This window comes from Chlorocebus sabaeus, chromosome X, assembly GCF_047675955.1.
Source record: "Chlorocebus sabaeus isolate Y175 chromosome X, mChlSab1.0.hap1, whole genome shotgun sequence".
NCBI lineage: Eukaryota > Metazoa > Chordata > Mammalia > Primates > Cercopithecidae > Chlorocebus > Chlorocebus sabaeus.
This window is the reverse complement of record NC_132933.1, coordinates 63,654,305-63,682,157: the sequence shown is the minus strand read 5'-3', so window position 1 is coordinate 63,682,157 and position 27,853 is coordinate 63,654,305. Positions and strand designations below refer to the sequence as shown.

Sequence of the window (27,853 nt, the reverse complement as noted above, 5' to 3'; positions counted from 1 at the left end):
GTCCAAGAATATGCTTGGTATAATGTTGATTTTTTAAAAATTTGTTGAGACTTGCTTTATGAAGAAGCATTTAGGTAATCCTAGAATACTTCTGTGTGCAGATGAGAACAATGTACATTCTGTGGTTGTTGGGTGGAGTGTTTCGTAGATGTCTATTAGGTCCTATTAGTCAAGTATTGAGTTTAAGTCCAGAGCTTCTTCGTTAGTTTTCTGCCTCAGTGATCTGTTTAATAGTGTAAGTAGGGTGTTCAAGTCTCCCATTATTGTGCGGTTATCTACGTCTTTTGTTAGGCTTAAAAGAACTTATTTTATGAATCTTGGTGCTCCAAAGTTGGGTGCATATATATTTATGAAAGTTAAGGTTTCTTGTTGAAATCTACCCTTTATCATTATATAATACTCCTCCTTATTCTGAATTTTTATTGATTGATATGATTTGGGTTTATGTCCCTGCCCAAATCTCATGTTAAATTTTAATCCCCAATGTTGGAGGTGAGGCCTGGTGGGAGGTGGTTGAATCATGGTGGCAGTTTTTCATGAATGGTTTGGCAACATCACACTAGTACTGTTCTCCTGATAGAGTTCTCACAAGATCTGGCTTTTTATAAGTGTGGAGCACCTCCTGCTCTCGCTTTCTCTTGCTGCTCTGTTCATGTGAGCTGCCAGCTCTGTCTTTGTCTTCTGCCATGATTGAATTTTCCTGAGGCCTCCCCAGAAGCTGAGCTGATGCTGGAATTATTCTTCCTGTACAGACTGTGGAACCATGAGCCAATTAAACCTCTTTTCTTTATAAATTATCCAGTCTCAGATATTTCTTCATAGCGATGCAAAAATGGATTAATACATTGGTTTAAAGTCTGTTTTATCTGATGTAAGAATAACAACTCCTGCTCTTTTTCATCTTTCATTTCCATGGTAGATCTTTTTCATTCTTTTTACTTTGAGTCTGTGGGTGTCATTACATGTGAGATGGGTTTCTTGAAAACCACAAACAGTTGGATTTTGTCTCTTCATCCAGTCTGCCACTCTGTATTTTAAGTGGACATTTATCTCATTTACATTCAGGATTACTAATGATATGTGTGATTTTGATTCTGTCATTATGTTGTTTGCTGATTGTTATGTATACTTGATTATGTAGTTGCTTTATAGCACCTGTGGGCTATGTGCTTGAGTGTGATTTTGTGGTAGCAGGCGTCATTCTTTTGAATCCATGTTTAGTGCTCTGTTAAGGACAACTTGTAGGCCTTGTCTAGTTGAAATGTATTCCCTCAGTATTTGCTTGTCTGAGATGGGTTTTATTTCTCCATCATGTATGAAGCATATTTTGATAGAATATGAAATTTTTGGTTGGAAATTTTTAAAAGATGCTGAAAATAGGTCTCCCATCTCTTCTGTGGAGAGATTTGCTGCTTGCCTGATTGGGTTCCCTCTGTACTTCACTTGGTCCTTCTCTCTACCTCTAGCTACCTTTAAGATTTCTTTTTCTTTTGCATTGACATTGGTGAATATGATGACTATGTGCCTTGGGGACATTTATGTCATGTAGTTTCTGTCTGAGGTTCTCTGTATTTCTTGGATTTACATGTCAACCTCTCTAGCCATATTCGGAAAATTATCATGGACCGTATCCTCAAATATATTTTCCAAGTTGCTTATCCTCTGTCCTTGCCTCTCAAAAAATATTGATGTGTCATAGATTTGGTTTGTTTACATAATGACATATTCCTTGGATATTTTGTTTATTTTTCTCAATTCTCTTCTAAAGTTTTGTCTGAATGAGTTAATTTGAAGACTTGGTCTTTGAGCTCTGAGATTATTTCCTTTACTTGGTCTATTCTGCTGTTAATACTTCCAATTATGTTATGACATTTTTGTAGAGAGTTTATCAGCTCTAAAAGTTCAATTAGGTTCTTTCTTACATGGCTATTTCATCTTTTAGTTTTTGGATAATTTTACTGGATTCTTTGTTATTTCTTGGATGGAGTTTCAAATTTCTTCTGAATCTTGATGAGTTTCCTTGGCATGTAGGCTCTGAATTCTGTGTCTGTCATTTCAGGCATTTCACACTGGCCAAGAAACATTTCTGGGAACTAGTGAACTTGTTTGGAGGTAAGGGGACATTGGCTTTTTGAATTGCCAGATTTCTTGCACTAATTATTTCTCATCTGAGAGGGTTGTTGTTCTTTCAACTGTGGTGTGACTTAAGTACAGTCAGTTGGCTTCATTCCTAAATACTTTCAGAGGGCTATAAATCTTTACTTGTGGGTGAATTAGTGCGCTGGGTTTCACAGCTGTACACATTAGTAGGCTACATTTTTGTTGTTGTAGTTTGGGCTGTGACGCAGTAGATGGCGCTTAAGAGTAATAACCAGTACCTAGGTTAATACTCAACTGTAGCTTGTTTGTACACGCTTGAATTCAGAGGCATGCTCTGCGGTGAGTTTGAGGGAAGAAGTGGTCCCCTCACCCGGTTTACTCTTGGGCCTTGAAAGAGCCTCTTCGATTGCTAGCACTGCATCTGCATTACGTTGTTAGGTGTACTGGGCCACGGGGCCCCTTCCGACAGAAGCTGCGACAGAGATATGCCACACACTCTGTGGACCAGCTCTGTGGAAGGAGGCATGCCTTGCTTCCACTCCGGGTCAAGAACCTGCATGTCTTATCCCTCTCAGTGCTCTGAGGGAGAAGGCTCCTCTCTCACTCGAGTTTCCGCCACAGGTCTTGACTCCATACTCGTGTGCTGCAGTCCAGAATGTCCGTGGCTCAAGTTGAGGTTTTGGCTACCCTGGGAGATCCGATATGTTCCTGGGTCACCTGGAAATTACTCAGGTGCAGCAATGCACTTAGGTGGCGCTGTGGTGGCTGCACTGTGCATCCAATCCTGCAGGATGGCTTGGCATAGACTCAGAAAGGCTGGCAGGCAGGAGGGCTTGCAGAGCAGATATGCTCCAGTCCCATGGGGAAGTTGGCTCTGCACTTTCCTGGCTCAGAGGTCAGCTGGGGCCCGTGCCTCCCAGAGGGTGATGGGGAGCCCTGGGAGACTGGCATATTTGGCTTCTCTCCACTGCAGCTTCCCAGCATTGAGGCTCCTGAGCTCTCTGCTGTTTTCTAAAAGGCCTGTCTCTTCTCACTCCCTGGGGAGATCCGCCTGTCAAGGTGCAGGTTCATGGGAAATGTGGAGTCTCCTGTAGCTGGGATCCCAGAGAACCACAATAAGAATGAATTGTCTCTAAGTTCCCTCCCTCACCTCTTTCCCAAAAGCCATTCAAGACCAGAAATTAGCTCTGGCATTCAGGTTCCCTGTGCAAGTTTCCCAGTTTTTTATCTCTTCAGCCTCATCATCAGTATTGGCTCTCCATCCACTCTCAGCAAATTATCCTGGTTTGCTGGATAATTTCAGCTCTCTCAACGGAAGTGATGCTTCCTGGCAGCATCTAGTCAGCCATCTTGTCCTCTTTCTCATTCTCTTGTGTTTTGAATGGGAAAGCAGTGTATATGCGTATAGAATGGTAGAATATATGATATGAAGGTCAAAGTCATTACATCCTAATTGCATTTTTTTCCATAAAGTTTATGTCTAGGTCATTAGCTGAGGTAGGTGATTCTGACTAAGACTTTGAGAAGAAAAAATAAGGGTTAAAATACCTGTCTTTGAGAAAAGGAAATGAAAGTTTTAGGGAAGTGTAGTAAAAATTTTGTCAGTGTTGATTATTCACTTGAGAAACTATGTCATAACTTTTCAGCAAATCCAATCAACATGGTTTTGTGAGTTTTCTACTATATAACCAGATATTTTGTACACCATGCAGATAGCAGTAAACTATATTGATCTAAAAAGGTTGAAACCCAATAGCCAAAGATAGAACCATGAGATTGTGTAGCTGAATTGAGGTGGATAATAAAGCCATTAGACATGAGATGAAAGAAGCTAACGTGATGAAGAATCAGAAGCTAGTATCTTGAGTTTCTTGTCTATATGAATAAAGAAGTTTTTAGGAATGATGATGAAGTGAACTACAGTAAAATAGGTATTAAATGAAATATTTTATGAATTAAATATTGTGCCTTGGTTGATACATGTCAATGACATGGAACACTTACAAGTAGTAAAATTCGATGATGTATTTGAAAGAAACTTGTTTTTGTATAAAAGGGAAGACAGTCTAGAAGTGGTGGGAAGTAAGGAAGCCTCTTATCTATCACCAGGCTCTGGCATGATGAAGATGGGGCCGTGCTTGAGAGAGCTTTAGAAAAAGCTGTATCTTTTTGAGTGAAGTAAAGTGAAAGGAGTATTCAAGGTACAGTTGGAATATGTAAAAATGTTTGCTGTTGATCACTTTTGAGCTCCAGAAAGACAACTACAACATTTAGTAAAGGTGGTGAAGTGTGTGCATGTGTGTGTGTGTGTGTTTGTGTGTATGTGTGTTTGTGTGGTATAGTGGGGAAAGGGAATGAGGTCAGATTTGAGGATTTATGGACAACTATGGGATTGAGTGTTTATAGAAGGTGATGTGATGCGCGGTGGCACTAGACTTGAAAGTAGTAACATGCAGAATACGAATATCTTTCGGTGGCAGCTGGAAACACTGCAAGTTTCACTTATTTTCTATTCTAAGTTTTACTGCCTACAAATAGGCTAAGGATGTATAAGGATGTATTTTTTGATCCATTAAAGCTGATCGATGGAGCAAAAATTCTGAATATAATGCTTCAGTGAAGAATCTGCATTTCGAAACACTCCTCAGGTGATTCAGATGTTCAGTAACATTTGAGAGAGACTGGTTTAGTAAAAATTTATAGAAGACTTATCACAATAATTATGTCATGTGTATTTATATATTTATATACATATGTTTGTGTGTGTATATATATATACATTTATATGCTATTTGAAAATAGAATGTGAATCATATACAAATAACCTTCTTATAATGATTGAGGGTACTTGAAGCAATAAAGGCTTGAGCATTTTATGCATTATTCTTATAGTTATTTTTATTCAATTAATGTGCATACTCCTTGAAGAAAAGAATTGCTAAGCAAAGGTAAATGAGGAATTACCTTCTATTCAATTATTATAAATGTTTCATTAGAAGAGTTTAAATTAATTGTGTTACATTATTTACTTATTGCGTATGTAATTAATCTACATTTAGAATTTATTATTAGATGTTTGGGAAAGCAGTATCAAAATTCTTGAATGTATATGATTTTGAAAAAGTCTTGCATAATTGCTCATATTTGAAATATTACTACAATGCAAAAGTTTCTTATTTATAGCTATAATTTAATTCTAATGCTTATCTGCCAATACCTCTATGTTGGTGATACAATAACAAACATGTATTAAAAGCTTAGTAGATTCCAGTTGTCAATATATGTGTTAATAAACGTATTCATCACAACCACCCTATGAGTCAGTTACTATTTTTTTTCTGTTTTAAGCTCTCAGGGAAACTGCAGAATATGGTTGTTAAATAATTTGATCAAGGTCTCCCATTTAGTAAGTGGCAGGGCAGAGACCCCAAAATAAGTAGTTAGATTCCAAGCCTGAACTGTTAATTACTGTATTCTATAGCTTCCTAAAACTACTGTTCAAAAGACAGTAGTAGACAATTTGTAATGAATAGATCTTTAAAATTTAGGTGGTTAAATATTTTATGTCAATATTCAGAGGAAAATACAATTACAACTTACCCATTAAAAAGCTATAAAAATTCCCTGCAATACCTATTTTCTTGCAACAAAAAGCAGGACATAATAGTGAAATAAATAGAGTCAGTGAAAGTGTAATTTTAATCTTCAGCCACTCACCAAAATTGACACACACCAATTTAAAACAAATTGTGACATCCTTGCATTTCTAACCTAAACTGGTATTTTCCAAATTTCGCAAGTGGATATCTTGATACAATACATATTACTAAGCACATACACTGGGGTTGCTGGTTCATTCATTCCAAATTTGTAAGTAAGAAATATTTATTTTAAACAAATACCCTACTTGATTTTTATGATCTGGGAAGCAATGGTCTGAACTCTAGATTAAATTGTTTTGGAGTTGTAAAGTATGATCTAAGAATACACAAGCACATCTCTTTCTTAAACCAAAACCACGTTCGATTAAAAAGATTTTTGAAAATTGAAGCATGATTTTAAATTCTGAGATAGCAATGATTTATCTTGCTGCTGATTATTTTCTAGAAAAGTACACTTTTGTTATAGCTATTACCCCTTTACCCTTGCCTTCTTATTTATTTGTAATTTTTAATTTAATATAAAAATTTGTTGACACTCTACACTTCAGTACAGAAGAGTTACATTTCACAATACCTTAGAACACGGATTCAGCTTAGGATCAGACAAGTACACATCATGTAAACATCGTAATATTATTATGAATCAGCATCATTCTCTGTGTCTTCATCTTCACACATAGAATCAGAACATGGAAGCAAAATGCTGAATAGAAAAAAAATAGAAAATTAATATTAATATGGGAATCTAGGAAAGGACTAAATTTGTTGCTTGAGATTTGAAATACGCAAGAATTTTGGTTTTGTGCTCACACATCTGTTTGCCACTTTATTTGTTGTTCATTTCTTGAAGAAGGAAGGTAATTTTTTTAAATGAGATCTTTTCCAAAGTCGTCTTCAGTGTGACTATGTGGGCATCATTTAGTCCCCTTAATGGTAGAAAACAGAGAACTACTGAACCAAAAGTAACCCACAAAGCTGATTTCCCTGCTATGGTAATTCATCATAATCCACTGAGTGATCGAAACTGTATATCCTGGTTGCTGAAATTAATGTTTTGTGTTTGTTTGTTTGTTTGTTTTTAAGGCAGGGTTTCATTCTATTGCTCAGGCTGGAGTACAGTGGTATGATCATTACTCACTGTAACCTTGAACTTCTGGGCTCAAGCAATCCTCCCACGTCAACTTTCCAAGTAGCAAGGACTGCCGTTGCATGTTACCACACCCAACTAAATTCTTTTTCATTTTCTGTAGAGATGAGGTCTCACTATGTTGCCCAGGATGATCTCAAACTCCTGGCCTCAAGCAATCCCCCGACTTCCGCCTCCCAAAGAGGTGAGATTACAGGCGTGAGTCATGTTTTAACATCTAGAAGAGGATTGTCAGGAATAAATTCAGGATACCCATATTACCTGTTTCCAACACCAATCTCTGACTTTTTTTTTTAGTTAACAAGCACTTTCTCTTCTTCTGTTTCATATCCTTGGAATTTGTTTAACTTATGCTTTCTTTCTAGTTTCCCAACCCTAGACTTTCTCTATCCTGCAAAGTCATCAAGACCCTTACTTTGCTAGTTCTAAATTCTGGTAGAACATAGAAGAATGCAAATAAAACCATGTATTTTCAATTGTAGCACACATATGCTGATGGCCTATTTGTGTAAAAATATGGATTCTTTCTTTCTTTATTTTCTTTATCGCTGACATGATCTGGCATCTTCTGCTTTCAATTTGTCCTGAGAATTTGTATACATAGATCTTACATTCAATAAGATACTGATTTCTAAAGACCAAAGAAAATTAAGACAACCTTCAGCCCAAATCAAGAAAAATAAAGAATAAAAAGTCTATATAAATAAAGATCCACAATCTCCTGGGTACAATGACATTTTTAGAACAAGCACAGATACCTAATTTCTGTTCTCTACATTATGAAGAAAGAAAGGCTAAAGAAATTAAAACCCAAAGAAAATCTTTTCCCAGACACAGAGTAGTTTATCAACCACATGCTCTGAATTTAAAGTAATTTCTACTAGATAAATTTCTGAAGAGACTAGTTTAAAAGGAAACACAAAGTGTTAACTTACAATTAAGTGAGACAATGCCAAAAATAAATGGCAAGTACACAAGATATTAGGCAAAAATTATGAAATGAGACAAAAATCTATGACATTATAGTGATATTTTCCAAAAAGAAATAAAGATGCCTGTGAGCATCTAGTCAGCAAAAAATGCCACCACCACATCACTGTTCTTTTTATTTTCTCTCAAATTTCATTTTAAAAAATGTCAAATGTACAGAAAATAGAGTACTTCTCTACCCATCCACTAAACGGTATGATTATTAATGTTTTACCCCATTATCTTCCTATATGTGTGTGTGTATAAATACACACACATATACACCTGACATTTACATTTCATATCCTGAGCTTTTTAAGTTTCAGGAATCTTGAAAAATTTACCCCTAAATATTTCCAGATGCATATTCTAAGAAAGGAGACATTTTGTTATATGACCACAATGCCATTATTATCAATTAAATAGAATTACCTAATATGATCTAGTATGTACCCATATTTAAGTGTCCCCAATTGTCCTCAATTTTCAAATACCTGGGATTTTTTAAGTACTCTTTTTTGGGGGCTAGGATCTAATAAAGTTTGCCCATTGTATTTGGTTGTTATGTCTCTTTAGACAGTTTTAATCTAGAAGGGTTTCCAATCCTTTTGTTCTATCATAACATCGACTTTTTGAGGAATTCAGGTCAGTTTTCTTGTAGAATGCTACATATTCGAGAACGATCTATCTTTTTTAGGTATTATATAATTTGTTTCTCTATTTCCTGAATTTCATTGTGTATCTCTAAATAAAGCAAAAATCAACTTCATTTTTATCACATTAAATAGAAGAAAAGAAATGGTATAATAAACATTTCAAATGAAAATAGTGTGACTGAAAAAAAGACTTTCTGTATATTTAAGTATATATTCATGTATGAGACGACAACAAGATATTCTCAGTTGTGCAATATTAAAAAATAATACAAACATTGAATTCAGAAGTCATGGTATAAAAGGACTGCTGTTAAGCTTTTCAGCAAGTATTGACATTTAAAATCTTATAAATATGTTTGCAAAGCAATGCAAAAAATTAAGTAATTTATGACAGAACACCTCTCCAACTTAGAAGGAAAAAATGGTGTGGTGAGATTCACGTCATAAACATGTTTCCAAGAATCAATGCAGGAACTTAACAGGAAAACTGAAAGATACCACAGAGTTTTTTTGAAAGAAGTGGTTGGCTACAGCCTACACCATGGGTCAAGCAGAAAAAGCATGTGGAAAAAGAAAGGAAAGTGAAGCAGTGACCTAGACAATAGAAATTTTTTGGCCTGGCCTATTTCATTAGATGGTTATATTGATGTTATTAAAATGTTTTATGATAATAGTCATTTTATCTTAAATATTCTTCCTTACCCACATGCACAAACCATAAACACACTATGGATCTGCAGTGATTACAACTTGCTAGTGAAGATTCTAGATGTTTAGAATCTCTCTCTTAGTTATACTTATATTGCATGCCATTATTTTGTAGAATTATTGCTACCACTATCATATAGTCTTTTTTTGGCCAAGTATGTTAATAGTATATTAATCATTGAAATAATAAATAATGTTTTTAATTTGTGTAGACTAATTTTAGAAGACTTGAATCCATATCTATGCTACTATGATTATATGAAAATTAGGTATATCTGCTATAATTTTTCCATAAAACTTAACTAAAGAATGTTAGCTAGGCAAGTGAAATTATATACATATCATAAGGACATGTGAAAACCCATGATGAATTCATTAAAAAGCAAAAAGAAAATTATATATGTTTCATTATAATTTTAATAAAATAGTGTTACTATAGCTATATTAAAATAATATTTTTGGGGAACTTGCCATGAATTATTTTATAAATGAAGTTCCATTGGAAAATGGTGTGTCATTATGTAGCCTATATTGATCATCTTTATAACTAAAGTTTTGGAGAAGTTGTCTTTGTGTACAATTTTTTATTGTGATAAAAATTACACAACATGAAATCTAATCCCTTAGCAAATTTTTAAGTATATAGTACAGTGTTGTTAGCTGTATCCAGATTTCTGTACAGAAGATTTCTTGAATTTTTCATTTTGCTTGAGGGAAACTCTATATTCATTGAATGCCAACATCCCATTTCTTCATCTCCCCACTGTCTAGCAAACATCATTTTATTTCCTCTGCTTCCATGAGTTTGATTATTTTGGTGATACATATAAATAGAGTTGTGGAGTATTTGTCTTTCCATGACTAGTTTATTTCACTTAGCATAATGTTCTGAAGGTTCATCTATGTGGTAGCATGTGACAGAATTTCCTTCTTTTTTAAGGATGAATTATATTTTGTTGTATGTATATGTTACATTTTCTCTATCAATTCATTCATCAACGGACAGGTAAATTGTTTTCACTTCTTGGTTATTCTTAATCATGCTGTAATAAACACAAAAGTACAAATATCTGATGTCCTGACTTCAATTCCTTTGAATAAATATCCAGAAATAAAATTGCTGGCTCATATGGTAGTTTTATTTTTAATTATTTTAGGAACTTCTATGCTGTTTTTCATGGTGACTGCACCATTTCACATTTCCATCAACAATATGTTATACAAGGTTTCTAATATCTCCACATTCTTAACCAACACTATTTATTTATTTAATTTACATAATGGTCATCCTAACTGGCTAACACAGTAAAACAAAAAATTAGTCAGGCGTGGTGGTGCGCACTGGTAGTCCCAGCTACTCAGGAGGCTGAGGCAAGAGAATCTCTTGAACCTGGGAGGTGGAAGCTGCAGTGAGCTGAGATCGCACCACTGCACTCCAACCTGGGCGAGAGAGTGAAACTCCATCTCAAAAAAAAAAAAAAAAAAAAAAAAAAAAACGAAAGAAAGGAAAAAACATTTGATGCCTTTTATTTCTTTTTCCTGATTAATTGTTCTGCCTAAGACTTCCAGTACTACACTGAATAGCATCAGCAAGAGGGAAGATTCTTGTATTGTTTCTGATTTTAGAGAAAAAGCTTTCAATTCTTTACTGTTGTATATGATGTTAGCCTTGATCATTTCATATATGGCCTTTATTATGATGAGATAATTTTTCTATTTCTAAATTGTTGAGTGTATTTGTCAAAAAAGGGTGCTGAACTTTGTCATTCTGTTTTACATGTGGTGTAATTATTATGTAAATTTTATCTTTCATTCTGTTAATATGGGTGATTACATTGGTTTATTATTGAAAGTTGAACCATCCTTGTACCCCAAAAATAAGCCCTACTTGGTCTTGTTGTATGATCCCTTCGACATGCTGTTAAATTTAGTTTGCTATTATTATATTGAAGATTTTTGCATATATATTAATCAGGAGTCTTGGTTTCTAGTTTTTTTTTTTTTTTTTTTTTTTTTCTCTCAGTGTCTTTGTGTGACTTTGGTATGAGCATAATACTAGCCTCAGAAAATGAGTTTGGACGCGTTCTTTTAAATTATTTTGTAAGAGTTTGAGAATAAATCATTTTTTTTTAATGCTTTGGTAGATTGCTCAAGTGAAGCCAGTCATCTAGTCCTCGGCTTTTCTTTGTTAGAAGATTTGCTTCTCTTGTAGCTTGTTTTTCTTTTTCTCTTTTGCTAGCTTCCTTTGTGCTTTATTGATAGTTTTTAGTGATATGATTTTATTATTATCTTTTTGATCCTAGGAGTTGGAGATTTTCTCCTGCTGGATTCATGCTGAGCCGAGGTGAGGGACTATAGCGAGTGGCCGAGTGCTAATCTAAATGGGCACTTTCATCCTCATAGGGCCCCAAAGTGAAGCCTTTTCTTGTCAGTGCTTATATTCTGGCAAGACAGAAGGCAGTCTCCCGGGCAGTCTCACCACCCCAAAGAAAAGACAGAATATTTGATATATGGTTCAGTCTTCTCTTTTCTCATCAGGAAGAAGCTAAGACCTGGGCGATTTCTCTCTATTGTACCATCACGGTGTGCCAGGGACAGACTATAGTTGGTGAATGCCACAGATTTTTTTTTTTTTTTTTTTTTACCAGCTTCTATGTGACTGGTTTCAAAATCATCTAGGTTACAAAAGCCTCTTTCTTAACAGGTTTTTGGATTTCTCACAAAGGTAATTATTTCATATACTGTCCTTGAGTCAGTATCTACATGAGTTAGAGGGTCTGGAGCTTCCTATTTGACCACCTTGCTGACATCACCTAGTGTTTCTGTACATTTTATTTTAATGGAGTTTATACATTCAAATTGACTTCTAAAAAGTAATGTATACCACATATGAAATAAACTACCTCCTAAAATATCCTTTATAAAGAAAAATAATAATGTAATTAGTTATCAGCAAAATGAGCACTCCTGTTACTTTGTTGGTAATGACTTTACATTTGGCTCTATCTTGCATTATTCATGTAGTCATCCAATGGGTTCTCCTTGCCTGCTGCCTAGACAGAGCCAATTTATCAAGATGGGAATTGCAATAGAGAAAGAGTTTAATTCATGCAGAACTGGCTATACAGGAGACCAAAATTTTATTATTACCCATATCCGTCTCCCGAAAAACTCAGGATGGGGTTTATAAGGATAATTTGGTGGGTAGTGGGTTGGAAAGTGGGGAGTGCTGATTGGCTGGGTCAGAGATGAGATTATAGTGAGTCCAAGTGATACTCTTATGCTGAGTCAGTTCCTGGGTAGGGGCCACAAGACCAGATGAGCCAGTTTATTCATCGGGGTGGTTCCAGTTAATCCATGGAGTACAAGGTCTTCAAAATATCTCAAATACTGATATTAGGATTTACGATAGTGATATTATTCCCAGGAGCAATTTGGGAAGGTTCAGAATCTTGCAGCCTCTAGCTGCATGACTTCTAAATCATAATTTCTAATCTTGTAGCTAATTTGTTAGGCCTGCAAAGGCAGTCCAATCTCCAGACAGGAAAGAGATTTGTTTTGAGAAAGGGCTATTATCATTTTTGTTTCAAAGGTAAACCATAAATTAAGTTCCCCCCAAAGTTGGTTCAACCTACACCCAGTAATAAACACAGACAGTTTGGAGGTTAGGAGCAAATAAGATGGAGTTGATTAGATAGGATGTCTTTCGCTGTAATGGTTTTCTCAGTTATAATTTTTGCAAAGGCGGTTTCATTCAAAATTGCTCCTTGAATCTTGGATTAAATGTCATATCATGTGTATATTTGTTGCATTTTCAAAAGCAGATTGTCTCCTCTTTCTCTGGAATTGTGTTTCAGTTGTAGTTGATTCACAATTTTAGTATATCTATTTATAAAGCAGGTATATATGTGCCTAAGCACAAAACTTCTGTCACATCCCTGGACTATGCATTCTAAGTTGTTTTTTGAGTTGGCTAAGTGAGACTATTTTTGCAAGAGATCAGTTTCTAGATTAAACCTATTTTATGAAAAGTTCGAAAGGTGACCATCATTGTGAAAATAATATAAACATTTTGGAGGTTAAATATTTGTTCACAGTATATGGTTGTTTTTAGTTTTAACTTAATAAGAAGACTTGGATACACTGATAGCTGTAAAAATCCAGTCCTAAAGTACTTGCCGTAAAAATGCTATGAGCTTTAGAGTTCAGAGTTCTAGCATATTAAATAGCAAATCATTAAAGAAGATCATTTGTTCATTAAAATATGATATAATACTCTTCATCTTCTAAAGAAGAATGTGTTTTTGTTTGTGTGCTTACTTGCTAGAAAAAACAGGTAAAAGAGGACTATCCCCTTGTATGTAACGCCTTACTTTTAGGTTGAAAATAGGCAGAGATTTATACAATTCATTCTGTTCCCTTTTGTTGTATTTTTGAAACTTCAAGGAAAATTATTATTTTTTCCTTCTGTAGCAAATAAATCCATTTCCACTGACAGATTGTAACTTTGGAGAAACGGAATATTTTCTTCCATTTTTGAAATAAAACTTTAGTAATAATTTTGATATTCTACTTTACCTTTAATTCATAATTCATCAATTTAAAGAAAATTTGGTTAAAATAATTTTAAAATTAAATTAATACAAACTTGTTTTCTTGGATTTTATTTAATCAATGTTTTTAGCTTGCTGTTACTATCTTTCAGTAGTGTTTTCTTATTTTTATGACTGTTAACGACTTACTTACTTCTTTCATTTTTTTCAATGCTATTCCCTGTCGAGGCCATACATTTCTACCTATCTCTGGAAACAGCACATCCTGTCTATCCTTTAATGCCTAGACCGGATTCCTTTTTCCACTCAGCCTTCTGTATTGGTAGAATTTCAATTAGTTGCAACAAATAATACGTCTGACAAATGCTGGTTTAAACGAATACAAGAGGTGCAGACTGACTCAACCCAGGCAGGTTTATGGCTTATTGAAATAATCAAGGATGAAGATATTTTCTACAATCCTACTCTGCCATCCTATTTTTAATTCACTTCATCCTAACAGGAACCATATAAATACACAGGATTATAATTCCCGATACAGTAATGAGAAAACTAAGGGCCAGAGTGATTTAAAAGTCTTTTCCAAACACTCCTAACCAGTAAATAATAGAGCTAGAATATTTGGTCATGTTCATCTAACTCTAAACTCCATGATTTTGATAACTATAATGTACTCTTTCGTACTCTAGCTGGATTTTATTTACATTGTATATCTGTGCCTATCTTGGCTACTATCTCTTAAAAGGTAAAACTTAGATTCATTTACTAATAGCACCATTCCAGAGTATAACCTAGTCCCCAGTAGACAATACGTATTTAGAAAACGTAAATAGTACTTTTATTCAGAAAGGGCCTTTTCCAGTTATTCTGTTTGTACATCAGTGCATAGAAAAATAACCCAAAATTCAAATGCACTTTAAAACAATAGTCATTTTGTTATATCTCACATTTTTTTTGGGGGGGGGTAAGAAATGTCAAAAACAAACAATGCTGGATACTCTAGTTCATGCGGTAAGAACGGATTTTAATCAGTAATAACTGTTTCAGTAAGGGATATATTATAATGTGAACTTAACTCAAAATTGATTTGTGCAGAGGTGACTGGGTGCTATAAAGGGACAACGAGGGAATAAGGAGGGGAACAGTGGTTGAAAAAAGTCCAGAAAAATGGATATTTACAGAAAATCATGACAAAGGGATTGGTTAATGTAAAACCCATTTTGGTTTGCTAACTGGCATTTATCAAAGTTAGGCTCTTACCCTTCCATGGAGTCGGAGACAGGGGCCCTGTCTTTAGGTGTTGGTTGGGCCAAATAGTAAATTATTTGGCAACTCTGAGCTCTTAGAAGCTATGCTAGCATTTCTTCAGCTCTCTTAGTGTGTGGGCAAAATCACCTGTACTGAAAGTGTCTGTTTTTTTATAGGTCAAGCTTGAGTAAGGCCTAGTTGAAGAGAGACCTTAAAGGATTCTGACTAGAGTTTGCTCTAGAAAAGTGTCTTTGTCAGGAATTCTAGCAAAAATAAGTTGGATAATTCTTCCGTTGAATATGATGCCAGTGAGTTCATTTAGTGGTATTTAACTGACAGATGGGCTGCTATCGAACGTCCAATATAGCTTCACTCACATGCCTGATATTTTGGCAGAGATGGTTGAAAGGCAACGCTCAGCTGCAGCTGTTGACCATTATGCCTATATGTGACCTGTACAGTATGGAGGTATTGGATAGTCATATATTTTACTTGACGGTTCAGGTTTCCCAGAGAGAATGATACCAGATATAGAAAATGAAACCTGACAGTATCTTAAGACTTGAACCTAGTTACTGGCCCAGCATCACTTCTACCATGTATTATTGTCAGATCAGTTTTAGAATTCACCCACATTCAAGGAAAAGGGACATAAACCCCACCTCCTCATGGGAGGAGTATAGCCACTTTTAATTTATTGCACTAGGATTGGAAACTTTCAAATATATTTTATGGAGTGAAAGCAGCAAGGTAGTATTTTTTGGCTTGTTATTGTGTGTATCTTTTTTGAAAAGGCCTTTCTGTCTACTTCACTGAGTTCTAAAAGTTCATACTTTATAAATGTTGTGAATAAAGTTTTAAATTCCTTAAAATATTTCAATGGCTAAAATATATGTTACACACTCAGGATTAAATTATTTAAACTTTCTATGTGACCGTTGGTCATGTTTGAAATAAGATAAAATTATCAGTGGTTTCTGAATGACCTCATATTGCATATGAATGTATCAATAATGTTTAAACGTCAAGTTTTATAATTATTAAAATACATTATAATTTATTACATTTATTTATAATTATAATTTAAAATTTATTAGGATAAAATACTTTATATTTAGAAGGAAATACATGTTGCTCTAAAAAAATTTTTCTTAGTTCCCACAGACCGCATAAATGAAATTGTGATGTTTGATTACAAACCCAAATACCACTTAGCAATCAAACTGTCATAGCTGTCTATTCAAGGAGTGGAACATATTCAGCTTGTCCCCTGGAAAATCATAATTCTACCAGGTTTAAAAAATTAATAAAGAGTGAGGATCTTGATTTATTGGCAAATTAGTAGTGAGAGCCCATTTTATGAAAAAGTTATCTTTAATCAATATGGATAAATTAGAAATAACCTTAAATAGTTTCAACATCAAATTTATTCAAGTAGTAAAAAGAGTTACTGGATTTTTAAACATTAGAACATTTCTTCTCATTACTTACATGGCAGCACTTAAGCAGTAATCTCCACGATATTTCTAAAAGTTTTATTATCATTTTTTAAGGAGGATTCTCAGAAAGAAACAAACCAAGGTTGAATAGAATGTTACTTAGTAAATATGTTGTCTGAGTAAAAACTACATGCTATTATCCCTTAATGGAAGACACTGGGTTAACACCTGGAAATAAATATTAGCAATGCCGGGCAAGGTACAAGTGCACAGAAATTAATAAAATCACAATTAAACTTTCCTGATCCTTTAAGTAACACTCATATTTAGCAAAAACGATCATTATCAACCAACAAGATTAAACAAATCTTATGCTTTTGTCATAGATAAGACATTTTTGTGCTTATTATAAATTTACATTTGACTGTGTATTGAAAATTCTTGAAAGAATCACTTATGGTTTTTATTCATTTAAACTTGCACTAGTGCCAATAAAAATTTTAGAAAAAAAAAAACCTCACTCAAGATCCATAGGCTTTAATTGATCATATACTTCAATGTTAGGCACATTTTTTCATTGGTTAGGCAAGATCTATCTCTTGTTTCATTCATTCATTCATTTCATTTTAACATTGATATTCATGTTTATTCTGCCTTTCATAGTAACCACTCTAATGTGTTAATTTTGTAATTTTTTTTGTATATGAGCTTTCAAATGGATATCAATTTTGTATGAACATATTTTGAATTTATGAACATTGGATTATATTATAGAGTTTCTTCTGTGTATTACTTTTTGTTAGTTCATACTATGCCTTTAAATGCCATTCACGTTGCAATGTATGCATCTAATTCATTGCTTATAACTTCAGCATAGTAGATGTGAAAGCTATTCAACTACCAGTGTGGTCCACTTTTTCTAAAGTACCCAAGTCGAATGGGCAAAAAATGATGTCCCAGAGAATAGAGTCAAGATCTACAGAGAACAAAACACTGAGTATTCACTTATAGGTAACAGAAACTAGGAATGTGTCTACCATATATAGAGATGATATATAGAATCTCTGACAATACCAGATAAGAAAAATAATAAGCTTAGATCCCTAGGGCTTCAGAAAAAATATGCTTTTTTTTTTTTTTTTTCTTAGAGAAATGTTTTATTTTCATTGGTTGACTGCTAATTGTTCAGTTGAATGGTAACTCTCACACTGCATACTAAAATAAGATACTCTGTTGGCAAGTAGAAAATCGACTAATTTCATTTTTTATCTGTTAAGCTCTCTTGAAAAATGTTTCTGTTTCTTAAATTTAAAATTGGTCTGGTTTGCCTTTTCTTTTCAAGGTTAAAAGGTTTGTATCCTCCAGCAATGACAGACTGTGTCAGACATCTCTGCAATTCATCAGCATCTATTTGCCCATCCTGTCCAGCTACAGCTGCAAAGTAACCAAACAGCAGATCCTGAATTTGTCCGGGAAATGCGGGCCCTCTGGGAGTCTCTCCATACTCGACTGGGTGGTACCCCCCGCCAGCGCCAGGATGCCCCGGGTACTACAGGGTGCAATCTGCACCGCTGCTACCATTGCCCTGAGCACCTCGCCCAAATATGTGCCTTTTTATTAGTAGCTATTTCCATTTGAAAATCAGCTCCTGACTTAGTATTTTCCGAAAGAGCTTGAACACCTGTGAGATTTCCAAGTAACTATGCAATCCCAGACTGCTATTTATGAACTAGGTGATATCTGATCCATAAAATTGGATGTGTACAGCAACTTTTCACCTTTAATTGGACTTGTATATACAAGACAAAGCCTCAGCAGGCCTGGAAGTCACAAGTAAATTGCTAAGCTAGCAGTTCAGACTTGCTTGATAATCTATTTCTATTTATTTCTTCCCTTTCCTTTAACCTACAAGCTATAGCCAGTTATTGAAGGAGGAAAAAAAAGGTGAGCCTGGTTTATATTAGCATCTTCAGTGTGTGCTGCTCCCAACCAAAAATGGATGGCCACTTAGAAGCTCAGTCATGGATACCCCAGAAAGCTGAGGTAAAGGGAAATTCCACTGGTGGGCAGAATTTCAAGTACTATACCCAGATGTTCAATATATGCAAAATGAGAGATAACCTGAGTGTGAATCTATGATGATTAAAAAATGGATACTAATGATTAACCTGGCTAAATAGGGACCTAGATAAAATACTGTTGGAAAATTGGTGAAGAGAATTTGGGAAAAGGCATGTGAATGAACCTCTCAAAAATGGGCACTCAGTATGAGGATATTCACTTCCCATGTAAATTTGTGCTCCCCTAGAAAACAGCCAAAGCTGTTATATTAAACATAATGACACATTATCTGGATATTGTTTGGCCTCTTTTTACTTTACAGTGATTCTTAATGGACTCATAGACAAAGTGGCCATGATGACAAGTATGAAGACTATGTGTATTTTCTTCAGCAAGATTTTCCCTTCACTAAGACTGATCTTGTTACTATAACGGCTAAGTGCTTTACCTTTCACTAATAGAGGCCAAATTTTGATATATCATTTTGGTACAGCATGCTGGGGCAACATGCTAGCTACCTTTTGGTGGATTGATCATATAGGTTTTTGTTGTTGTTGTTGTTGTTGTTGTTCCATTATGGAAGTGAAAGCAATTTGTCCTCACAAGAATACACTTATCATCTGGATTTGGATTTGCTTTTTGCTTTCCCTGGGCATTGCCACCATACTTACATGGACAGAATGCTTTATGTACCTCATACAACATCATCTATAAACAAGGGAATTATTTTGCACAGAAGGAAATAAGACGATGGGTACAGAAACAATTTAGTGGCTTTATTCCCCCACTACTCCACTATCCAGAAACAATTTTTATGATAGGATCTTGCAATATTGAGATGTTGTCAGACAGAATATGTTGTATTCCTCAAATAGTAGCCAAAATATAATGCCCTCTTCCCCATAAACTAAATGCATGGGTCTAGGATTTCAGGGATGTAAGTAGGTGCACTACTCTCATTTTTACACCTAATAACTCCCTACAGGAATGTTTGCTTCTCATTTTTGATGCCTTTGATCTTATGTGTTTAAAGATCTCAGCACTCAAGGGTAGCACACTCTCATTCAAGGGTAAGAAATAGTCATGCTTCTCATAAGATGGAAGCTGAGACTTCCTCTTGGTCATATTCATGATGCCAAACCTGCAGCAAGAAAAGAGGGTCATTGTACTGTCTGGAGTAATTAATTCTGGTCACCAAGGGGAAATCAGGTTGATTCTAAGAAGTGGAAGCAAGGAAAATTCTATCTGGAACCCAGAGAATTCAGGGGCACCTCTTAGTGCAATAGTCTTTGTTAACAGAAAACTGACAATTAATAAAAGCAGGACCATCAAGGGTTCAAATATTATGAAAATAAAAGTTATTATTACTCTACCAGGTCATGCACACACACACAAAAACTATCTAGCCAAGATGCTGGGAGAAGGCAAAGGGAAAGTGTAATAGGTCATAGAAAAATAAAGCTATTATTATCAGTTTAGACCTTGTGACCAGCTACAGAAAGAGAAATGGTATCAGCTATGCATTATATTAATTATCCCTCTCCCCCATCCTGTACAAAGGGCTACAGCGTTTTAGATATCAGGTGGGAATGTGACTGAATTGAAATGTTTGGACTCCCTGTAGTTGGAATACATTTTTTCATCCAGATAAAGGACAAGAGTAGAAGCCGAGGGTCAAAAGGGATAGACGGTGCTTAATGTCTTCCGCTTGCTTCTCCCAGATATACTCTACTCCCCTCTCCTCCCTCTTTGCACCTTATTTATCTTTATCAACTACAGTGACCTGACTACCATTCCCTCTAGTTTTTAGTGGCCAATATGAAGCACAGTCAGAAGAATTTGAAAAGATGGAAAGAAAAAATTGGATTATTTATTCCCTTAGCTCACTCCTTGAAAGCCATGGGTTGACAATGGCTGCATGCTTCTACCCAAGGCCGTAGACCCTTTCAGGCAGCCCTCTCTTATAGCTACAGTTTCAGCTGCCCTAAGGTCGCCATAACCATATCCTCTCTTTGTTTCTTCAGTCCTAAGGGTGGTAAAAACTTCCTGTTGTGGTCAGCCTTGGGGGATTTTATTATGCCTTACTGCTTCCCCTTAATCCTACCTATACCTGTAAATAATCCTTTTATCAAATTCATTTCAATAACCCCTTTTGAGTATGCCATTTGCCTCTTGACAAGACTGTGATTAACACAATCTAAGATAACACTTAAAATCATTGAGTTATTCAAGACAACATAATAATTTAGCATTTTGTTTGTTCTTAAGTACTTTATTTAGAACAAGCATAATAAATTTCTTTGCTTGGGATAACATCTATTGTCTCTGATATGCATGCAAATAAAGAATTCATTTTGTAGTTCATATGCAGAAATGTATCTTGCACATTTTCTTCATGCAGATGCAGCATTTTGAGGTGCCTCTCTAATACTCAGTATGTGGCAGCTTTCCATACTGAACAGGATGTTTGCCAGGAGGCAGAAAATGTACAAGTTTTGCTTTTAAACGTGGCTATGTGAAAATCTTCAATAAAATACTGGTGAACCAAATCCAGCAGCACATCAAAAAGCTTATCCATCACCATCAAGTTGGCTTCATCCCTGGAATGCAAGGCTGGTTCAACATACGCAAATCAGTAAACATAATCCATCATATAAACAGAACCAATGACAAAAACCAGGTGATTATCTCAATAGATGCAGAAAAGGTCTTCGCAAAATTCAACACCCCTTCATGCTAAAAACTCTCAATAAACTAGGTATTGATGGAACATATCTCAAAATAATAAGAGCTATTTATGACAAACCCACAGCTAATATCATACTGAATGGGCAAAATCTGCAAACATTCCCCTTGAAAACTGGCACAAGACAAGGATAACCTCTTTCACCACTCCTATTCAACATAATATTGGAAGTTCTGGCCAGGGCAATCAGGCAAGAGAGAGAAACAAAGGTTATTCAATTAGGAAAAGAGGAATTCATATGGTCTCTGTTTGCAGATGACATGATTGCATATTTAGAAAACCACATCATCTCAGCCCCAAATCTCTTTAAGCTGATAAGCAACTTCAGCAAAGTCTCAGGATACAAAATCAATGTGCAAAAATCACAAGCATTCCTATACACCAAGATCAGACAAACAGAGAGCCAAATCATGAGTGAACTCCCATTTGCAATTGCTACAAAGAGAATAAAATACTTAGGAATACAACTTACGAGGGATGTGAAGGACCTCTTCAAGGAGAACTACAAACCACTGATCAATGAAACAAAAGAGGACACAAACAAATGGAAGAACATCCCATGCTCATGGATAGGAAGAATCAATATCTTGAAAATGACCATACTGCCCAAGATAATTTATAGATTAAATGCTATCCCCATCAAGCTACCACTGACTTTCTTCACAGAATTGGAAAAAACTACTTTAAATTTCATATGGAACCAAAAAAGAGCACGCATAACCAAGACAGTCCTAAGCAAAAGGAACAAAGTTGGAGGCATCATACTACCTGACTTCAAACTATACTACAAGGCTACAGTAACTAAAACAGCATGGTACTGGTGCCAAAACAGATATATAGACCAATGGAACAGAACAGAACAGAAGCCTCAGTAATAACACCACACAACTACAACCATCTGATCTTTGACAAATCTGACAAAAATAAGAAATGGGGAAAGGATTCCCTATTTAATAAATGGTGCTGAGAAAACTGGCTAGCCATATGTAGAAAGCTTGAAACTGGACACCTTCTTTACACTTTATACAAAAAATTAACTCAACATGTATTAAAGACTTACATGTAAGACCTAAAACCATAAAAACCTCAGAAGAAAACCTAGGCAATACAATTCAGGACATAGGCATGGGCAAAGACTTCATGGCTAAAACACCAAAAACAATGGCAGCAAAAGTGAAAATAGAAAAATGGGATCTAATTAAACTAAAGAGCTTCTGCACAGCAAAAGAAATTATCATCAGAGTGAAGAGGCAACCTACAGAATGGGAGAAAATTTTTGCAATCTATCTATCTGACAAAGGGCTAATATCCAAAATCTACAAAAAAATTAAACAAATTTACTAGAACAAAAACAAACAATCCCTCAAAAAGTGGGCAAAGGATATGAACAGACCCTTCTCAAAAGAAGACACTTATGCAGCCAACAGACATGAAAAAATGTTCATCATCACTGTTCATTAGAGAAATGCAAACTAAAACCACAATGAGATACCATCTAATGCCAGATAGAATGGTGATCATTAAAAAGTCAGGAAACAACAGATGCTGGAGAGGATGTGGAGAAATAGGAACACTTTTACACTGTTGGTGGGAGTGTAAATTAGTTCAACCATTGTGGAAGACAGTGTGGCGATTCCTCAAGGATCTAGAACTAGAAATACCATTTGACCCAGCAATCCCATTACTGGGTATATACCCAAAGGATTATAAATCATGCTACTATAAAGACACATGCACACATATGTTTATTGCAGCAATATTCACAATACCAAAGACTTGGAACCAACCCAAATGCCCCTCGATGATAGACTGGATAAAGAAAATGTGGCACATATACACCACGGAATACTATGCAGCCATAAAAAAAGGGTGAGTTCATGTCCTTTGCAGGGACATGGATGAAGCTGGAAACCATCATTCTCAGCAAAATATCACAAGGACAGAAAACCAAACACCGCATGTTCTCACTCATAAGTGGGAGTTGAACAATGAGAACACATGGACACAGGGAGGGAAACATCACACACAGGGGCCTGTTAGGAGGTGGGGGACTAAGGGAGGAATATTATTAGGAGAAATACCTAATGTAAATGATGAGTTGATGGGTGCCGCAAACCAATCTGGCACACGTATACCAATGTAACAAACCTGCACATTGTGCACATGTACTCTATAACTTAAAGTATAATAATAATAATAATAATAATAATAATAAGTGGCTAGCGTCTGACCATACCTCAGCTCCTAGTTAAAGTGGACCAGGGTACTCACAGAATACCTCTTGAATACTTAAACTGTCCACTCTTCCTGTGTCACTATATGACTAGCAACTTATTTTATTTCTTAATTGGCAGCTCCTCAGCCACAGAAACAAAATGGCAGACAGGAGGATGGTACCTGCTTAAGAGTACAGGAAAGACTATCGTTTCTAACTTTTTGGTTCTTGATGCTACACAGTGTCGGTCCAAATTTTTATTACTGCTTCCCAGATTCCAGTGACTGTTAAGCATTTGTGTTTGGCACTATGATGTTAATAACTCCAGGCAATTGGCACAATGATGCCAGTCTAACATTTGAGGCAGATTTTAGTTAGGCTTCTTTTGATAATTTTAATAATCCTGTCTCTCATTATGGCATTACAAAGTTGCTTAATTTTTTTGTTTTTATTTGTCGCTTGCATGGAATTTAGGGACTAGGTCCCAAGGTGCTCTGAGGCTTAATTATTGTCTGAAATATGGTTTGAAATGGAGGCTCCCTAGCAACAGTATGAATCACTTATTCCCAAACTACCAATATAACAGAAGACTTCGTCTTACTGTTTAAAATAATGTTCCTGGTTTTTGCACAAGATTTATCCATCAAACACTGGGCCCTTCGGTGTATGTGTAATTGAAATTTTATTGAATACTGATGTATATGCCACCATACACATCACTCAGTGGAATGCAATTTAGGAGGTTAGTTTCTTCCGTTTTTGTTATCGTTTAAATACTAAGCAAAATATGTCTCTTAGTGACACATCAGATGATATATTTATAATAAAACAAAGTGCACCAGTGGGCTTGGAAAAATTTTTGCAACAGCGTGAATTGTATTGAATAAATACAGTCTCAAGTTTATCAACAAGTTGCATTCCCAATGTTCATTGGCTTGTTTGAAATTTAGAAATCATTTGGTCACAGAACCCGTGTTGTACATGGTGAGTAAGTCCCCAAGACAACCAAAAACTCATATTTAATACAGAGAAAAGCTGCATTATGTTCAATTTCAATGAAAATATAGAAAAATGAATAGAGTCAAGCAGAGGCATCTGAAGATTGTTTTGTGGTTGACTTAGAGTCAAATAATATAAAGTTTTCTATGTAAAATTCATTTTATAGCATGCAGAAAGAATGAACACTCCTAGGATTATTTGATCTACAGTGTACCACACATGAGTTACAGCCACTGAGGTAATCAAGAACTCAAGGCAGTATAAAGGCAGTGAAACGACTGAAGAATTAAAAGCTAATAGAAAAAGGCGGGGGGGATCTGAAGGATATTGGGATTTAAGATTAAGATAAAGAGAACAAAGATGTGCATATGTGAAGGAAAGAAATTAAGGGTGCTTCTGAACCTAAATATTATTTGTTTTATTTTGTTTTGTTTTGTTAAACACTGTAATGATCATGCTGGCCTATGGTGATTTGAAAAGAAAAGTTTAGAACAAAGAGAGTTGAACAACACAAGGCAAAAAAAATGTTTCATAAACTACATACAAATAAAAAGTTCCATATCAAATTTGTAGAAAACCATAGGAAGGAAAGGCTGTGAAAGTGGAGTGTAGGTATGCAAGTGAATGAATGAAGAAATAAATGTGTGAAAAAAAAAGGTTCTTGTATAGTCTCTTAACAATAAGTTGTCATAATAAGTTGTCATAAACTGAAGCATACAATTAATTTATTCCATTACATATGTGGTTTAAAAAAATGTGGCCTCAGAATACCAAATGTCTTGAAGACAATTAACTGGGTTACAAATATTGTATTCCAAAAATAAACCAGAATATTTTTTCAATAAATTTCTCAATACATGATGTTAAATGACGTTGGCCCCCACTCATGGTTTTGTGATTCCATATTAAATGAATGCATAGTTCATCTCGTTGTCACAAAATAATACTCTAGTTTCCTATATCTTTTATTTACCTTAAACACTAAAAGTTCATTTATCTGTATATCATAGTTAAAATGTTATCAGTAACAGAACACCACCTCTACTTTAGCATGTTAGTTTCAAAAGTTATCTAGGTCATTATCCTCTATTAATCCTTCACTGAACCAGACTGTTCTACATAAAATGGGAAAATATCACTTGGAAATTTATAGGAAACAGTTTAGTAGTTTTCACTCAAGTTGATTATCTTACTTAGGCAATTCTGAATCAAAAAAGTCTACATTATACTTTTGTTTTCACTTTAGCAAGTAAGTTTTAAAATTTTGGACTGTTATTAAGGGTATTCTATACTTTCTAAAAGAAACTCGTATGTCCGTGCTTTTAGAAATTATTTAATATTTCAGTATTCATCTAGCTGACTAGGTGATCAACACAATAGGATAAAACTGCCATATCCACAATATTTTCTGATATGTTTCTTTGTTCTATGCTTTAATAGAAGTGATTATCTTAAAATCACTTCTGGTGTAGATTATCTTAAAAACCACTTTATGAGAATTATTTATAAAGTGACAGAGTATAAATTACTTGCACTGTATATTGTTACAAGTTAAACAATTAGTGTCAAAATCTCTTCAGTGATTTCTCAGATCATTCAAGGTGAAACCAAGGATTAGTTTCATGAATTGGAGAAAAATACCCAAAAGAAGTATATATGAATATGAAAAATACTTCTCTCTCTCTCTCTCACACACACACACACACACACACGCACACAGACACACACACACACACACACACGCACACAGACACACACACACACAGACACTTCACATTTATTTAAGTTTTTTTCTCATAAAAGGCACAGTTGTCTATTCTTATAACCCACTACAAAGTAAATAGCAATGATAGCCCCCAGTGTGTGTGTGTGTGTACGTATGTATGTAGATGTAGAGGAAGAGGAGGAGGAAGAAGAGGAGGGGGAGGAAGAGGAGGAGGAAGGGAAGAGAAAGAGAGGAGAGAGTGGCTCTTCTACAATTTCTATAAAATCATTACATAAAGTACAGTGCATGCACTGTAACAATGCACAACAAAGACACACACACACACGGTAGGTAATACTATTATCATTTAAACTTTACAGATGAGAATACTGAGGCTTACAAAAGTTAGTTAAATGGTCTCACATCACACATGCTATAAATAAAGGATCTAAGATTTAAACATAGGCTAGCCTAATTTCATAGCCTGCATAGGAATTGTTATACCATTTCTGGACACATATACGTGGGGACTATGTACAACCCTAGGCATTGTCCCTTTGACAGATGATATTTCCTAAAAAGAAGAGTTTCTGATTTCAGTTTGAAACCACAAGGTCTTCACTAAAGTTTCTTTATTTGTCTGCAGTATGGATACATATTGTAACAATTATTTACAAGGCTTTATCACGAATCCTAAAATTAATTGAAAATATATTCTGTGAAGTGAGGTATGAAGAGTTGCAAAACAAGACCTACATATGTGAGTGCATATTACATCAAAGAAAACTTTAAAAATGTTATATTTTACTTACAATCAAATATAAGTTCATTGTTGCAAAAAATCACCAATATAATATAAATACATTTGTCTATGTCTTTTAACTTTTTCTAAAACATCTATTTCATAGGAATGGGTGAGATGAAGAAACTGGTGTAGATTATCTTAAAAACCACTTTATGAGAATTATTTATAAAGTGACAGAGTATAAATTACTTGCACTGTATATTGTCACAAGTTAAACAATTTATGCATTAATATAATATATATTATATAAATAATATAACATAAAAGAAACTGTCTTAAGATTTAGAGCTAAGTGGTTCATTTATGTTAAAGGCATTATACTTAGGAAAGTCAAGAAATGACCTTTATATTTTACCCCTTAAGTCAACCATTCAAAATCTTTTAGTGGTACTTATTTTTCACACTGGGATAGCACTTAACAGAAGTATTTCTTTTTTTTTTTTTTCCATTTTATTTCATTCATTTTTATTTATTTATTTTTATTATTATTTTTATTTGTTATTATACTTTAAGATCTGGGGCACATGTGCAGAACGTGCAGGTTTGTTACATATGTATACATGTGCTGTATTGGTGTGCTGCACCCATTAAGTCGTCATTTACATCAGGTGTATCTCCTAATGCTATCCCTCTCCCCTCCCCCACCCCAAGACAGGCCCCGGTGTGTGATGTTCCTCTTCCTGTGTCCAAGTGTTCTCGTTGTTCAATTACCACCTATGAGTGAGTCTATTTCACTTTGTAAAATAAAAATCAACTGGAAAATAAGTCTGGTTATTCAAGCTACCCTCACTCTAACATTTAAGTTTACATTAATATACCTTGGCTGATTCAAATATCAAA

At 34.9% G+C, this 27,853-nt stretch overlaps 1 long non-coding RNA gene across 2 annotated transcripts in view; it reads right to left on the bottom strand.

Moving 5' to 3' along the window:
• LOC103232304 (uncharacterized) overlaps positions 1-27,853 on the bottom strand; it is a 218,602-nt gene that overhangs the window by 19,756 nt on the left and 170,993 nt on the right. For both annotated transcript variants that reach the window (XR_012091935.1, XR_012091936.1), the window contains one exon: positions 6,337-6,465. This is a non-coding gene — a long non-coding RNA (uncharacterized lncRNA). The remainder of the gene's footprint in view (positions 1-6,336; positions 6,466-27,853) is intronic.